A 6,000-nucleotide genomic window follows, 5' to 3' on the forward strand; every position below is an offset into this window, starting at 1 on the left:
GTTCAGCTATCATTTGTGGTCAGGGTTTTACTTGGTAAGATAAAAATAGTTTAGTTGTATTTGTATATTTGTTTAAGTTATTTGTTTACCTTTCCAATACTTTGCAATCCTAACGTGTGCTTGTATTGTTTGTTGTTGTAACGTTGTGACCTGCCCCAACTGGACATCTGTGAAAAAAGAGCTTTATAGCTCATCGGATTCTTCCAGTAGAAATATATATTTTGATTCTGATAGAGAGATCTGCACAACAGTCGGATTGCAGTCATGGGAGGTGTCTTGTTGACGAGACTCACTTGAGTTCCTTGGTCTGCAGGTCGATCGGGTCGTGGGTTTCGCTGTCCATGTGGAATCGGACCTCAGGGGATGCCAGAGTCAATGGCCTACGGGTGGAGAAGGGACATGAGCGATTATCATGTCCAGCCAAAACAACACAGAATCTTAATATAAGACACTTCACAAACTCAGATATTTGAGTTGAACATGCACAGCTCGTTAAGTCAATCCACTGCTGGATGAGGGCCACCCCATGTCATGCGGGTCGTGGGGTGGTTTTACCGTACTTAACCGTGGTGGTCAGTACGCGTTGGCAAAGGTGGGGGAGCACAGACATGGGAGCATTAAGTAGAGTAAAACAATTTATGTCACTGCATTGTCCTCTATTGCCCACAATGTAGCCCCGCAGCAGCCTGTAACACTCCGATCTAGAAGGATGTTATTAACCAGGTAAAACCTTAACTTCTTTATTGTTGCCTTCATTTCTGCATCTCCAGCTTCTTCAGCCTCCCACTCCCAGCCCCGCTCACTTCCCCCCCCCCCCTGGCATTTTGCCGTGCTCGCCCCTTTAATCCCTCTAGCAGCACCCCACTTCCCCTATCCCACACCCCCTCTCTATCTCTCCCCTCTTGCTCCCCCCCACTCTCTTACCTATATAGCCTCTTGTTACAACAGCCCTTTTTTGCCCACTTCAGCAATTGTTTCTGGCTGTGGTTGTCCCACCTGAAGAAGGACGCTTGTGTTGCGCCCGAAACGTCGTTATTTAATTTAGTTGTTATTTTATTTTATAGTTTTACATACGTGACTTTACTGAAAAAAACAAAGAGTATGAATCCTGTAACACTTCTTTGTGCATGGTATTCACCCAAGCCTCATGCATCATGGGGTCAAAAAAAGCTACAGGTGCAGCCTTGCAATTGTTTGCTCAAGCCACTGCTGGAAGAAGGGGGCTCCCATAAGAGGGGGCCCCTCTAGAGATACACCCTTTTACAGTCCCTCTCAATGTATTTTAGCCTACTCTTCCACGCTGGCCGGATGTCTTAGAAGACACGGGAGTAACCACACTTTACCGCGCCACAGGCGACCTGCCGATCGACTAAATGTGGTGCACCCATTAATACTGCTCAGCGCTCCAGAGGCGGTGGAGGGGATGAGGATCTTGACAATGAGTTACCCGTTTTGAATGCGCCTCTGCTTGAGGATCTTGGCCAGGGAGTGGAGGCCACGCAAGCTGCTGGTGACTGGGTCCTTCCGCCCGGCGTCGTCCATCATTAGCTGAGCCTCTGCGTATGTCAGAGACGCCTGCGGGGATACGATGAACACACCACGGGTGAACCATGGGGTCCTCGCAATTACACAATGCCCACGCCTGATCCAAGCCCAAGCCAGAACTCAACAGATGTCTACGTGGCTCCCGATGACCACTGAGGGTTACGCTCACCCAAAGACAGCAAAATTGATATTTTTTGAATTCTCAAAGCTGGAATTTAACCAAATTTAGTGCAATGTAATTTGGTGGTCTTTTGTGCAGTGAGTTTAACACGTAGGCTTTCGTGACCAATATCATCCATAATACAGGTTTTTTTGGGTTAGATTGTGTAAATACATAAATATGTCGTTAAACCCGCCACCACCCCACAGTGGACTAGTAAGGGTTGTCACATAAACAGAACGTGGCCAATTCGTCACTGGTACAACACACCGGTGTGCTGTACTCGTGACGAATTGGTATGTTCTGTGTTTTGTGCAGTGATTGTTGACTGGACAGAGACCATCAACTCACTACTTTCATGTCCTACCTCGCACCTCCGATTAGCACAGTTGGCTACGTACGGTGCAAAAGAAGTTCAACATACATACTACCACTTGTGAACCCGGTTCATCTCGCTACACTTGTGAACCCAGAGGTGCAAGCTCAACGCTCTGACCTCTCAGCCATCCGGAAACCTCAACTGCACTAACATAGCAAGGCACCGATACAATACACGTGAAAGCAAACGAGAGTTTTACAAAAACTGAACGTCTGTGGGGGGGAAATCACCTTGGAATTGATGATGCTCTTGGTAAAACGTGTGCTCACAATCTCAGCCTTTGGAGTCATCTCCCATATGCACGAGAACGCCAGCCTGCACGCGCACAGCACATGCACCGTCGCCATTCACCGTCGAGTGGCGGAGTCGTCGTCATTGGAGTGGTGCAGGGTGTTCACTCAGGAAAGCCTCGCAAAGTCTCGAGACTCTTTTTCAGGAGGGTCTTGCCAAGTTTTTGGTAGTCGAGTCATTCTTTCAGCAGTGGGATGTTTGACCAAATACCGGTTTGGGTTGTTACAAATTACTCAACTGAAATATATATGTAGCAACCATTGTTCGACTACAAAAGCTTTGCAGTACCCTACCGAAGTTATGAGATTCAGTGAGGCTTTTCTTGGTTAAGGATCATAGTAGTAATAACACGTTTATGTTAGCGATGAGAGGAAACCTGATAACCTGGAGTCAACCCATGCTAAATAGGGGGAGAACATACAAAAGCTACATGGAAAGGCAACCAAGTCGGGCATCAATCCTAGGCCATTCTTGCTGTGAGACACGTGTTACCATTGTGCCATCCTGGTTTGGCTGCTTATGTATGTACACATGCTAGTGTGGATCTGTACAATGACACTTTAACAGTGCCACGCATCATGGGATTACATGTGCACCTGGCAACAATGCACGTTAGCTGCTGAATATGGGTTGCAATGTGCGCACTCGCGAGTTAACAGTTGTTGGTGCATCTCACCGGTCGACGTTGGATCTCAAGGAACACAGGTTTGAGCTCAATAACTCTGGCACCATATCAATCCTCTGCAGGCACACAAACACAAACGCAACAACTTCTCTGTCAATAAACACAATCTGGCAAATACATATGCACCAACTCAACGAGTGTTTTGCAAGCAAACCCACACATGATTAAGTCACCTGCAGGTAACTGTTCAGCAAGGAGATGTTTTCGCGAATGCCAGTAAAGATTGTATGGGTTTTATTTAGAGGAAATCTGATGAATCCAGAGGAAACCCATTCACTAACAGGGGGGAGAACAAACAAAATTGCAAGCAAAAAGGCACAAGAGTTGAGTAATCAAACCCAGCGTCTCCTTGCTGCAAGGCACGAGTGTTACCACTGCGCCGATAGCCTGCCGCTCATGATGTCACGGTACATCATATGATAAGAAATCCGCAAGAATCAACTCGTTTAAAACATCATGAGATATATTTAGCATTGTTGTTGCACATTTTTTTATTCTAATTCATTTTTAAGTTATCGTTATTCATACGGGAAGTACTGAAAAGCACACAAAAAAATGTGGTGAAAATGTCAAATACAATTACAGTTGTGGGGAAACTGGTACCGCGATGATCGTTACATCATAATATTTTACATCATGTCGTAAAGTTAAGAATGAAAAGATGAAATCGGCAGGTCGTAAAACACTTGATATTGTGGCAAGAAGAAATCCACATCTCACCTTCTCACACAGGTAAACTGTGGTACCACGCAGAGATGCCTCCTCATCCAAGGCATTCCCCGGCTGGATAAAGTAGCTCACATCGGCGATGTGTACCCCAACCTAGAACACACATTAATACACCGTCACCACCCTCACATGCATGGATGTGTAATGACAGGGTGATACCTGCCGGCCTGTAAGGGTAATTAAGGTTATAGCTGCATTACATAATGCCTTATTATGAAGGGGCGTATCTGGGGTAAAGGTCAACGGCGGAGTCAGTCGAGAAGCTCCGGGAACCATCCCGAAGGGCCTAGAAGGTTCTAGAAAGGGAGCGTGGCCAGAGGTGGAGCTTGGCCACTCCAGGCAGATATAAAGAGCACCGAATCAGAACTTCGGGGCTGTTAGCGTGGGGTCTGGGTCCTGGTTGCGTCGCTACCGTCATCATCTCTTCGTCTTCGACCACGTGGCTGGTTCTTCTGCAAGAGCAGCTCTGTCTCCGCCGCTATGCTCGTTAACCAGCCAGCGTAGCTACGCAGGACGCAGATGGGCTGCGTGTTTGTACAGCCTAGGTGTAGCCGCGTTACGAAGTGCATCGCCCTGTGTGCTTTTAATAAATAAGACGCCTTCTACTAGACGTCTGTCGGAAGTCGCTCACTCCACATGCATGCATAACCTCCACCATAGCCACTCCAACCAAAGCAGAATAATGTGAAATGAAATGCACACCCATTACTACCTGGTGCATTCATTGTGAACCAGGCATTCGGCCAGTGACGTGGACACTTAGGCCAGTGGGGTCTTAGCCATGGCTTGGCTCAGGCTTGGCTCTCGCGCAACATGCATTGAGATTATTTCTATTATTTTGGCTGCTATAAATGTCCAAATGATGGGCCACTTTGTTGAGCTATTCATTTGTGGCCAGGTCACTAATCAAAAATAAATCAATACCTCAGTGGGCTTTGCCTGGTAGGATGGGGATGGTTTCGTTGTATTTTTTTGTGTTTGGGTTATTTGTTTATCTTTCTTGTACTTTGCACTACTATTATGTTTTTGTACTGTTTGTTGTTGTAACGTTCTTACCCGCCTCTGCTGGACATGTGAAAAATAGCTTTATAGCTCATCGGATTCCTCCAGTATAAATATTATGATTATAATTCTCAATAATCCACATCAAAGCAACGCTTAAAACCCGAGCTGCCTCTAAGCATGGTTCCAGCCCTGAGCCTCTGTGTCTCTTGTGCCTCCTCGTATATCTCTGCATGCTCCCAGCCACGCTCAGAATTTCCGTGAGCTAAGCCTGAGCCAAGGCACAGCTGAGCCACTCATGCTTCTTTGGAGGCAACGGAGCAGATCAAGCCAGAACCGAGCCATGTTGAAGTCAGTCCTGAGCCGAGGAGAGACCAAGAATACGGGCACTAAGGCAACAATGTTTGGAAACTTAATAACAGGAATATTGTCCACCCCTTTGTCAATCCACTGCAGGATGAGGGCTTCTCCATGCCGTAATGGGTCGCGATTGTCATTTGACCTTGCTTTATTACGATGGTCAATGCATGTGGTGAAGGGGAGAACTTGGGCAGTTTTTTTAGATATCACTCTGTACCGGTGTTAGCCATGACTGGAACTAAACCAGCTTGACAGGATGAATGTGCAGTGCACTTATCATTGTGCCACTAAACTCCCCTTGTCACCTCCGCTAGCATTGACAAAACCATGAAAGGAATAGGCACGAATTACCGCGACCGTGACCACGATTACCACCACCAAATGAATACCTCGGTGTTCCCATTGTCGAGCGGTTTGCAGTGTAGGGCATCGTCGATGTCTGTGCAGCCTGGAGGATCCACACTGCAGATGGACAACGCACGGAGGTCCTCCCTGCCAGCCTGGTCCTTGTACGGGACACACACAGCACCAGGTTCAACAAAACGCTGCCTTACAACAAACAAAACACAGGGTGAGCCATACATGGGTAAACCAACTTCATTCTAATGGCGTTCTATCTTCTCAATAGGCGACTGAATATTTTCAAAGTACAGTCCGTTCTCCTATAACTCTGCGTGTTTTCATATCGTGAATTAGATATAATGCGATGAATGCATTAGGGAACACATTTTTTTCATAACATGGATGCGAATTGGATAAAAGGCGATCGAGTGAACAGAACTGCGTTGTGCGAGGCAGAATAAGCGGTTGTACGGTTGCCTCGGTGTAGCATCACACAAGGCGGGATGC

At 46.8% G+C, this 6,000-nt stretch overlaps 1 long non-coding RNA gene across 1 annotated transcript; it reads right to left on the minus strand.

Annotated features, from left to right (window-relative positions):
• Positions 1 to 3,050: 3,050 nt before the first annotated feature.
• LOC142922663 (uncharacterized) lies at positions 3,051 to 5,649 on the minus strand. Its single transcript, XR_012940214.1, has 3 exons — positions 5,541 to 5,649; positions 3,781 to 3,882; positions 3,051 to 3,116 (listed from the first exon to the last, which is right to left on the minus strand). It is a non-coding gene; the product is annotated as an uncharacterized LOC142922663 (long non-coding RNA).
• Positions 5,650 to 6,000: the final 351 nt, after the last annotated feature.

The sequence above is a fragment of the Petromyzon marinus genome, unplaced genomic scaffold, assembly GCF_048934315.1.
Source record: "Petromyzon marinus isolate PM22_M1 ecotype Great Lakes invasive population unplaced genomic scaffold, UKy_Petmar_22M1.pri1.0 PM_Scaffold_137, whole genome shotgun sequence".
Taxonomy (NCBI): domain Eukaryota; kingdom Metazoa; phylum Chordata; class Hyperoartia; order Petromyzontiformes; family Petromyzontidae; genus Petromyzon; species Petromyzon marinus.